Raw genomic sequence first — 12,366 nt, 5'->3', positions numbered from 1 at the left:
CACATCTATGATACACACAAAACACTTATACACACTCCTTTGCTCTGTCATTTATGTAATTCATTAATGCATTCTCACAATTCATCTGCAGATTTATCCATGCATTCTCTAATTCATTCACACAATGTATCCATACATTAATTTATACTCTCACTCATTCACTAATTCACTCATTATCTCACTCATTCACACAATTCATAGACATGTCACACATTCACACAATTTATCCACACATTAATTCATTTATTCATTCTTTCACTCATTCACACAATTCATCCACACATTACTTCATTCATTATCTTACTCATTCTCACTCTTTATTTATTTCAAGATTCTTACTACCCCCTGTTCTCACGATCTCTTCTCACTATCTACCCCCTCTATCCCCTTCTTACTATCTATTCCCTCTATCTACCCCCTCCCCCCCTTTCTCACAATCTCTTCCCCTTCTCACTATATACCCCCTCTCCTCCCCTACTCACTGTCTACCTCCTCTCCTCCCCTACTCACTATCTACCCCCTCTCATCCCCCCTACCCTGGTGAAGTCCTGTGTGGGGAACACGAGGCCTCAGTCTCGCTGCCCTGCCACGGTGAGCTTCACCGCTGGGATATGATGTCATATTCCAGTGCTCATCATGAAGCACCGCACCGAGACCTCGCTCTCCCACCACTGCAGTCAGGGCAGTGGTAGGGAGCAGAGGAGACAAGGGGGGCCGAGCGGTTGCTGAAAACATTTTCATGTGCGACCACTCGGCGCCCTCTTTCATCCTCTCCCTGTCACCTGGGCTGCCTCGGTGCCCCTGCTGCTATAGCGCCCTGTGCGGCCGCACAGCTTGCACACCCCAAAAGCCGGCCCTGGGTCTTGGACATGAAGTCCCAGTCCACCCTATTGACAGGCTTCTCTGAGTCCGTGGACAGGAAAAGGAGCAAGCACAGATAAAGGAGTAGCTAAACTAGAACATGTTAAAAGTTGCTTAATGCAAAGTACAGTATTTGCTCAATTATAAGACGACCCTCCCAAAATAAGAAAAATATAAACCCTTCCCTATAAGAAAAAAGTAAAGTAAATATGAATTCACATGTAAATAATTTTAGGAGCCATGACAGCTGTATTCAATAACCATCGTAAAAGGATATACTGGAGCGTAGTCTCAAACAAGCCTAGGTCAGTAGCCAAGGTCACAACAAAGGCAATAGTAGCTGGGAGGACATGCCAGGGTTAATAGCCCAGGACAACACAGAAGATATTAGCAGGGAGAACTGGAAGAACAGGAGAGTAGTCGTAAACAAGCCAAAGTCAGTAGCCAAGGGCATAATTACAAGGGGTCAGGAGCAGTTCCAGTGTACATGTACAGTGAATAAGAGCAAGAGATATGGGTGAAGTATTCAGACACTGAGTTGCAATTCCAGGTAGAGCACACAACTGAGCAAATAACCATGGCGGCAAAAGTATTTTTATTGTTAATTATGGGTGCCAGGTAATTGAGTAGTGGTACCTTTAAGACAAATATTCTTTATGTGTGTGCACGTGCTTGTGTATTGTGATTTACTCTACCGCAGAGAGCACCAGCCGTCCAGAGGATTCTTCCCAGTTGTCGGTAGAAAATCCCTGCTGGGCGGCTAATCAATGCTGCTGAGCATACACCATGTGTAGCTTTGCTTTCAAATGAGCCCTTGATAATTGGTGATGAAATTATGTCAACAAGGGAAATACTGGAAATGGGCAAAAGCTGGTAACAGAGGAGTGGTTACTATATGGCAGGACAACACACATAAAGGAGAAGCAGGCAATGTGTTTTACAAGGAGACAGAACTATATGTCAATGGTTAAAAAGATAGCGAAAAGAAAAAAGTAAATTGAGAGAAAAAAGATAAATGGGTGAGAGATGGTAGAGAAAATGGGAAATATGTCCAAATTATAGGAGAGGGATCTGGGAAAGTGAATGTGTTATGGAGTTAAAAATGGGAAATGCTATCTTTCCAAGTGCTTTGTTCTGCAATGTTACATTGAGAGACTGCATGTGCAAGTTGAGACACACAAGGGAAAAAGAAAGAGACCTGTTTCATTTAGAATTTATCAGTTCATAAACCAATCTCACATCCTGAGTCACCTAAAGAGGTATGGCAAGCAGGTAGAGATGTTTATATAGAAGAGACCAATTCACGTATGTTAGACTTAAACTGTCAACACCATTTATGATAGCTGGATGCTGCAATCGGCTGCCACTCAGGAACACTATAGCACATTTATGTAGGCACACTTCCTGCTTTTGGTAAAGGATGCCAAGTAGAGGACTACAGATGTCTCACTTTCTAACCCCAATAAATAAGAAATGCACATGCTGATTTCCATGCAGTAAATTGCGAGATTGCAAGAATTGCGAGATTGCGAGAATATATATTTTAAATGAAATTAGGAAAACTAGTCCCAAAATACTTTTGCTGTTGGGTTTCATATGCCACCTTGATGTCTAATGAAATAAACTCCAAAGAGAATCTTGCAAAGAGATTCTGCTACAATAGCTTCGGTCAAGCAGCCATGAAAGTAAATTTCAGACTGCCATCACTTTTTAATATCCATGTCTATAGTGCACAGGCGAGATCAGACTCCATCCAATTTGCAGGTGTTGATGTTGCATCTGAAGGAGCTTGTAAAATAAATAGATATTACATTAAAAAGTATCCACAATATAAGTTGTTCCTAGGGCATGAGCAATAACTACCCTGAGACATTTTTCAATTTTTCATTATGCCCAGGAATGTATCCTGCCGAGCAACCTATAACCTAAGAATATTAAATGTGATAAAAATTATTTGTTTCCTTATGTATAGCAGACAAAAAAAGCTTAGTTGTATATACACTTATTATGCATGTTTATTTTTAATTCCACAGTTTTTAAGCAAAAAAGTGACACAAAGCCTTCACTGTACAGACCACAGCAAGCCCAATAAACGTATGTAATTGACATATCTAAAAACAATATTTCTCTGAATTAAAAAAACAAAGCCACGTTAATCCCTTAAGAATGATGGCTCTTTTACAGTTGAGGATAAGAGTCTTCATCCAACAGTATTTTTTCTCATTTAAAGTATATATATATATATACTTGTATTTTTAAACATCCTCTAGTACAGTTCACCGGGCTACTAGAAAAAAGAGCATTGAACAATGTACACATAGCTTTCAAAACAGCATAAAATGAAACTACTTTTTGTGATGTGACAATAAATCTTAAAGCTGAAGTAAGCTCCATGATGGTAAGTAATCTCCCAAGATCATTTACTTTTTCGTATCGGAAATATTTACCAGGTAAAGCTCTAACACCCATTGTCCCAAAAGGATTTTTTTTTCACCTGGACCCCAGGATAGACCCACCCCAAACTCTCGAGAAGGAACCAACATATCTGATAAATGCAAGGGTTAAAAGCCGTGTATTGGGTACTAGACTTGTGCATTCGTATTTGGGCGAACATGAAAATGAACACGAAGGGTGTGTTTTCATTGTTCAGCCCGAATACTAAACAAATGAACAAAACGTATACAAAGACGAAGACACGCAACACAAAGAATCTTTGTGTTTGTCTTCATTTACTAATCTCCCTGGTTCCTTCCCCATCTAGCCTACCTTATCTACGCAGCATCGCAGTGGTTAACGGGAGCGGAAGTCCGTAGGTTCGCCGTCAGGAGTTAAAGGCCGTGCAAGCGACTCTGTTGGACGCCTGCAGGGGCCTCCTTATTTTAGATAACATTTTTAGATCTTAGTTCAAGAGAGATATTGGCCAATAAGAGGAAATTATTCTGGAAGCATTAAAAATCATAGGACGGGCCTTCCTGTCTAGATTATTATAAATTTCAATGAGATATAGGGGCATATGCATAGAACAAGGCCATTGGGACCAGGTGTCTCAGTGTTTATTAGGGATTAAGACTTAATTTCATGCCCCTATCCTGTTGGGAAAGTTTAGGGATTTTCGCTCTTCGAAAAATAGAGCTAGTCACTTTAACGTTTCTGGTTTATAATTTCTTTTAAAAATTCAGCAAACATGCTACTATTTTTTTTCATGGCCTGTTATCAAGCCTTGACTCTCATCTTTTAGTTGTAGTTGCTACAATAGCTTCTCCTCGGACTCCCCACTGCGCTCCTCCACATAGGCCATGACATGTCCCCTCATGACCGCTTTGGAAGCTTCCCAGGATAGATTTATGTCATATAGATGTTTAATATTATCATTCATGTAATTATTCAATTCTCTTTCGAGAAAAGTTAGGATAGTATCTGATTAGTGGATAGTAGATGAGAACCTCCAATTGGAAGAAACCTGACGAGATTTAATTAACATAGGATCCAGCCAGATAGGGGCATGGTCCATTATTTACATGTCCTTGGTCCTGTACAATAAAGTGTTTGGGATCAGAAAAAAGTCCTATCTAGAAAATTAGTCATGCGGGTGTGAATTGTTTGTCAACAGGGTTAGATAGATAAAAAAGCTCTAACAAAAGTATTGAAAATAACTTACTACAAGAGGTCAGGGTGGATGTTTACAAGTTTGTATTTGGCACCAAGTTAAAATCCCCACCCAAAATAATATTGGATGCAGACATTTCTGATATACATATCTGGGAACTTTCCTGGTATTTAATTGTTATATTTTTTGTTTTCATTTAAGCAACAATCCCATTTGTAAATCCCAGAGATATCTATTGTAACTAAAAGGTTTTCTGGTAAGGTCATGGTGACATCATTGGAGACACCTTAAACATTAATTAATTACTACATTTGATTACTTTTCATTTTAAGAATTGTGTAGAACTTTTCACCTTACTTTCATCTCCTTGCAGGGATTATTGAGATTAGCCTTCAGTAAAGAAAAAATTGCTTAATTGTAGCACTTGCTATGCCCCTCTTGCCAACTCACAGAGGGCATCACAAAGGCAATTAATAAATTAATGAATTGTTATATGGCAAGAGCTTAGGTGCCAATACTATAAAAACATAACGAAGTAGTAATAGTAATTTAGCAAGAGTTATGTTATTTAATTGAAGGTTAAAAAGAAATAGGCCTCAGGACTGACCAGGTACCTCTGGAATCATAAAACGTCACCCTTCCACAATCAGGAGAGTGGAAGAAACCTCTGAGGAACCATAGCTGGTTCGATTGCCTTCCTTCTAAACATTAATTGGTTATTATTGTGGTTATCGCTTTGGTTTTACTACCTGTACAGTAGAAAAGCACAAATGTTAAATAACCGGGCTCTCAACATGGAGTCACAAAGCCCAGCTGAAAGACTAGTGGTTCCACTATCAAGCTTTTTTTTTTTTTACCAACATCCCCAGATGTTTACTCCTCCACTGTTTCTCAATTCTCTTTTTCGTTTGACTCCCCCTCTTCTCTTTCTATTTGTTCCCCTCTTTTTTTCCTGCCAAATCCAGGTTGTCCCACTCTACCCCCCATGAAATCTTGTCCCCTTTAGGGTCAGATGTTACATAAGATTCCCTGGACACATAGCAAGAGAAGCCCCTTTTGAAGGGTGCTTTCAGAGTCCTGCTCCTGTGTCCCTTAAAAGGCCAGTTACAAGGGATATATCTGACCATGCCTGATCAGTATAGCCTCCATAGCTGCACATTCTGCACCCAATGCTGTGCCTCCTTTTGAGTTGCAAAACTAGGCATGATGTCTTATCCCTGTGCTCGGTAGAAAATATGGCATCTGCACAGGAAAGTATTGGGGTCCCTGAGTGTTTTGAGCATTGAGCCCATTTTCAGCTTTCCTTTTATACTAAAAGAATCATTTTCAGGTTTTTCTATGAATTCAAAGTTGATTATGGAGACCTACAAAAATCTACACTCATTAAAGGTTGTAATATCTAAATAATGTTCTCTGCAAATAACTGTTTTCCAATATCTTCAGTCTGGTTATAATACATAAGGCATTTGTGCCTTCAATAATCCAACAAATCTATAGCTTATTCAATGTTGGCCCAGACTGGCCATATGGCATACTGGGCAAATGTCTGGTGGGCCACTGGACAACACTCACCTGATCTATGCAGTCCACCACTAACCATCAGGCAGCCAATGGCCTTAAAGTGCCAGGGCCACCCCGTCGTCACCAGTCCAGCCCTGATTGTATCAAATGTTTCCCTTTCCTTACTTTAAGTAGGAGCTGCACCTGAAGTGTCTTAGTTTGTCTGCATCTACAACTAGTGCAGACTTAAACAGTGGGCAAAGAATGGACAGTCGCCCTGGGCTGAAGCTGAGGTGATTAGTATCTACCCATTGTTAAAAATATAATTTAGCAAATAAAACCCATTCTCTTCATTAAAGAGCAGGTTCTTTAGCTATATACAAATACGGTAGCTATAGCCATATCTGGGGTGAGTTAAAGACTAAAAAGTCAATGTAAAATTATTATTATTATAATTATATTTTATTTAAATAGCGCCAACAATTTACGCAGCACTTCTTACAATATCTTAAAGGGTATGAAAAAACTAGAATTGACAGAATAAGACAAACCGGTACATTAGGTAAAAAGGGGCCTGCTCGCAAGCTTACAATCTAGAGGATAAAAAAAATTATGGTTTGCTATTCAACTACCTGTCTTAATTCAAGCTTGCATTTAAATATAGACTATGAGTGCTAAAAAAGGCCACACAGAGATTAAACTGAAATAACAAATTCTCACTTAAGCGAGGCAAAATGATAGCATGTCCTAAATTGATATTTTTTTTAACCTAAAAACCTGTTATCATTGGCTATGAAAAATTCACCATTCAGTCGGTATTCATTCGGTGAAAATATTTTCCATCTGGAGACACTTACAATTTACTATAATATTGATTATTCATTGGTTGGGCTCCAGGGGACAGAAAAGTGTCCCTTTAACCCCTTAATGACAAAGTTCAAAATACATTGTTTTCAATGGGTTTAGGGACCACTCATTGTCCTTAAGGGGTTAATTCCAGTTACCTGGGTAAGTATTAAATGTACATATAATAACTATATACACATCTGCACAGTCATTACGCCTTGCCTCCATTTGGACCTTTACAAGGTACTACATGGGGCTTATGACAAGAGGTGACCGTTTAAGATGCATCTTTGAATAGCAAACCATCAAGTTTTCAGCACATTCAATTGGAGCGTTTAGAATTTCACTAAATGTTGTTAACCGTGACAGTGTATGAGTGTGTATGTCCTCAGTGGCATTATTTTCTGGTCCTCCTATAATTTTATTTATTGAATTCTCAGTGACTGAAACAAAGTTATTATCCCCCCACCCTTCTTGGTTCAATTAAGAACAAAATAACTTGCGATCTTGGTTTATTAACTCAATTATACTTCCAGAGGGATTCTGATTTCAAGGTAGACACATTCAAAGACTATATTATTGTAAAAATAAGCACACAGAATGTGGGCCTATTAATTTCTGACACATTCTTCTGGGAGAAATTCATTTTGTTTGAAAGAGTGCAGTTTTAATTTAGAATGCTAAATGATCTTCTCAAGAGAAGGTACAGTTTGACGATGCCCCCCCCCTTTTAGGACAAATATAATCCATAGTGCACAAGTGCCTTTTGAATCCGTGATTGTATTGCACACCCACAAACAAGCTTTGTCTATAGTTATGTGATGAGTTAACATATTCTGGGGGTCAAGGGCTTGAAGGGTTAACTGCCCCATGCAGAAGTTCTTTGGGGCCATTAACATAGCAAATAGACCCCTTTTCACAAACAAGATGAAGTATACATAAGAAGAAATTTCACTGGTCTCATTCCTGACCTGACCACTATTTCTGATGGAAATATGCTTTGGTGTTATTTGGTTTTGCCATATTTGGTCATATATATGTATATATGTATGTATATTATGTATATATATATATATATATATATATATATATATATATATATATATATATATATATATATATATATATATATAGATAGATATATAATTTATTATTACTTGATTTTGGCAACCTCCAACAGCTGGGTCTATGTCTCCTTACCTTTGTTCTACTTTCTAATTTTGTGTTTAGATGAGCGTCCTGCAAAGCTTTCTTTCCTAAATCAAATACAGATCTTCAATTTAGATTTAGATGTATTTGCCTGATTTGCCTGACAGCAGCTAATTCAAAAGTCTTGAACTGGCCACCTGAACCATATAAAATGCTTATGATGTGCAAGCATGGCCGCATAGAAAGGCAGTGCCGAAATGGCATGTAGCTTCTCTCATTTGCTTTGAGATGGGTGCAAGCATGCGCCCAAGGAAGATGAGCCATGTAGCTACTGAAGCCCCCACATTGACATCAGAGTAGCAGCAGCTAGCAAAACAATGTTATTAATATTGTAGATTTTAGAACTCCGTTTTCCTACTTCCAAGTAAGAATAAAGAATAAATGAGGTGCCATAAAGCTATATTTTTAGCATGGTTGGGCATATTGTTTATGAGAAATGAAACTATGATTCATTCACTCAATCGTTTCAGAATCCGAAATTTGATATTTAAAGGGGAAACTGTCACAATCTGTACAATTCCTGATTTCTATTTTTAACACCAGAATAGAACAGCATAATCATGCTTTTTCCCAGTATAAATATAAAAATGAATTCTAACATTTCATTCTTCTATGTCATCTGTGAAGATGGCGGAGGGAGCCATGTGTCCGCATAAGGCCATAGTGGAACACTGGTTTTTCAATCTTCCTATTCTGGGGTGTGGTGCCCCTATGGGCAACCCCTACGTTCACTTTATATCCAGTAGGCTCAAAGTAGAGCTTGCTTGTTTGGCCCAACCTCCAAGGGGGAACCACAGAATTTTTCAAGTGGAGGTGGTGGCCAAAAGTGTAGCCCATCTCCCCAAGAATAGCCAATCTTCAGCACCTGGCACCACTTTGGCATTTCCAGTGCATGCTCAAAAACCATGGCAAAAATGTACTCAATCAAGTTTTACACATGTCCCGTGCCATGTCCAGCATTATAAAATTAATCCATTACATACTTGCCAAAAGGCCAGGCCAGTAAGAAACAGAACAAAAAGGTCAAACTCTCACTTACAGATGCCCAGAATGGGCCACTCACTGAGGTGTTAGGTGCTTTTTTAAAGAAACATTTTGTAATAGATAGGCTGCCACTCTGCTCCCCCAGATATGCTGCCACTCTGCCCTCCCCCCTAGATATGCTGTCACTCTCTCCCCCCGAGATATGCTGCCACTCTGCCCCCAAGATGTGCCCCCCCTAGACTAACCAAAGCAGACTGCCGGGTGTCTTGCGTGGCACAAGGAAGATTGTTAAAGCACATCGCGCAGACATTCACCGGCTGTGGCGGTGCGAGCGTGAACAACCTCCGCTTCCGATGAACGTCTGCTCAATGTGGGAAGTCCCGGCAAGGGATATTGTTAAAGCACATCAAGCAGACGTACCAGCAGCGAAAGTTGTTTGCGCGCAACGCCGCAGCCGTTGAACGCCTGCGCGATGCGCTTAGACAATCTCCCGTGCTGGCACTGTCCCCGTGGAAAGTGCTGGCAGGGGAGGCTGTCTCAGCGTATCAGAGAGTAGGATGCAGGTCCCCTGCAGCGCTGCGGGGGATCTGTATCCGAACCCTGCTGTCTGCCCGGCGCCCGGAACTGCATGTCCCGGGTGTCGGGCAATATGAATTGCGCATTCCTGCGCTAATCCCCGAATATAAGCCCCACCCCCACTTTAAAGACTTAAAGTGGGGGGGGTGCGGCCTATATTCGGGCAAATATGGTACACCTCAGGCTTCATGCTTCCTCAGCCTCAACATCAGAGGACCAAATGTTTCCCTCTCTCACAACTACTATACCTAAGAAATGGAATTATACATAGGACTCACTGTTTGCAAAATAATTCCTTAATACACAAAAAATAATACCACTGTTACTTCCTATTGTGTTACTTTTACAGTTGGCAAGACCAATATGTAGGAATTGAAAAACTGATGTCACAACATCAGCATACCTGAAAACACTCTGGCTTTGACCCGGATTCACAAGGTAAAGCACTGCTTTCTCTGAAATCACTTTCATTATTCTCTGGGCAGAGGATCAGTGTTTGGTCGTACCCACTCCCACTCCACTTAGCCTTCCACTCCCACCCCATTTAAGGCTCTTAGGGACTCGCCACTCCCCTGTACAAGGGTAATCCTGCCAGTGTATGACTAGCTCCACCTGACCCATGGCTGACCCCACACCTCACAATGCCACTCACCCAAAAGAGGCAGAGGTCTGTATAGCCTACCCTTGGTAGTTCCCTGACCCAGAATGACCACTATGATGTTCTCCTTCACTGTCTCTAGAAGCTTTTTTTAAGCTCCCTTTTGTCTTTCACATCACCAAAGAACCTAACCATACTGTTTGCTTTACCCTACAATGACTTGCCAACTGTTAAAGAAGACTGCTCAGGGAGACCTAAAGGAACCACAGAACATAAATGAGGAACCTCAACGATATGCACTGTTCAAAGAACCTCGTCCACTGGGCAGTTGTGTGGAATCTGTTTGGCATATAAGGCCACGTGTTCCCCATATGCAATTGAGCAAAGACCATCATAAGAGGCCTCACTGTCACAGACACCATATTAACAAGAATGACTATATAGACACAGAGGTCTTACATCTCTTTTCTCCTGCCAGAGAAAAACATTATTTGCCAGCTACTACTGTATTTGCCTTACTTACGATCATTAAGTCACACTGTTCTAAGTGTATATGTTAGGAATAGCACCCTTAGCATTCATATGCGATGTTTCTTCTACAATTTGTGCTTCAGCGACTTGCAAATTGTTCAAGGTGCGTGATGCATTCTGTGTGCTACCGTTAATATCATCACCTCTAAATCAATTGGACTCTTTATGAAACACATTACTTAGTGGTGACATTCTATTCCATGGTACATCAATAGCTGATGTGTTTTGGCCTGTACTATTGTAATGTATTGTATCGTTTTTTGTTTTTTTTATCGTTGCTAGTCCACATTGTAACAGTTATAGATATATAATGTATTGAAATGTACACATCAAAATAACACAAAATAGCATCCTAGTTCTTAGTCTGGACGCACTATTCAAATTCCTGACGAGCTAGTGACGGACAGCGTTTCAAATTTACCGTCCTAGGGGTCAAAAGTGTAGCCTGTGGACAAATGCATAGGGTTTACTGTGCCCGTCTGGTACTGACCAAACATTATATATATGATGTTAGGTCACATGACTATGAACTATGTTCAGTTAAATAATGTACTACGTGAATAAAATGATGTCCAATAAATACTGACGTCATTAACAACACTGGAACAACAGTGTTGGGTAGTCTGTGTGGGCAGCAATTGAATTGCTGTTCTACTTAGACTTCAATGGAAGACATTTATAGCCAAATATATCGTATATAACACACAAAAACAAATTTAAATATTCATGCCAGAGCCCTGTTTCATGGTCACTCGGTGATGAGCTGCTGTGGGAATAAAAGTGTGAAAAAATATTTTTAAAAAATGAAAATGAAATATATTCACAACCTTGTGGTGCCACCATGACATCATAAGGGGTACCATGTGGATAAAAGGTCTATAAAAACCTCAAGGGCGACTCCAGTTTAAAAAGTGAAAATATAAAACAAATTAAATGTGCAAAAATTAGATGCCCAAACCCCTTCCAACTCTTCCACTAGAAATATATCTTTCAAAAAATCACTGCCCCAAAGCCAAAGTTTTAAAATGAAAACAGAATAGATACAGTAGTGAAACATTATACACGGTGTACCATATGTATGTAATGCATGTAATACATCAGGAAAGAAGGTCCCAGCCCTGAATCAAGTCTGTTTCTATGCTAAACTCAGCAGGAGAGCTGCAGTTTCAACTGAGCAACCTTACAGTTACTTTTGAACCGGCAATCCCAGTGAGCTTTTCCTGCAAGAATTGTGGATGCTTGTGATTCTGGCAGTTTTGTGAGTATACAAAAGAAGAGTGCGGAGGTGGATATCCAGCTGTCGGCCGCACCTATATCATCTGGCGGCTGCTGGCCTTAAAGTGCCAGGGTCACATCGCGATCGCCAGTCTAACAGGCAATGCCACCTATATACTGCATCATTAAGTCAGTAAGATTTCTTGATATGCCCTTTACCTTACTGAAATATGAATGGACAGCTGCACTGTCTTTTTTGTATGAGAAGCTCACTGTGTTTGTCTTCTTACAATGCCTAAATAGATTTTGATGTGCAACCACAATTCCAGCCAGCTTCTGCTTTACCTAATAAAACCCAAGAAGACATGGATGTATCAAAGCACAGTTCCATAAGGAACCATAAGTGTTTGAAGATGATCTCCACCAATATGTCTTGCTG

Source organism: Spea bombifrons, chromosome 1, assembly GCF_027358695.1.
Source record: "Spea bombifrons isolate aSpeBom1 chromosome 1, aSpeBom1.2.pri, whole genome shotgun sequence".
In the NCBI taxonomy this organism is placed as follows: Eukaryota; Metazoa; Chordata; class Amphibia; order Anura; family Pelobatidae; genus Spea; species Spea bombifrons.
The sequence above is the reverse complement of the archived record's forward strand: the minus strand, read 5'-3'. Positions refer to the sequence as shown.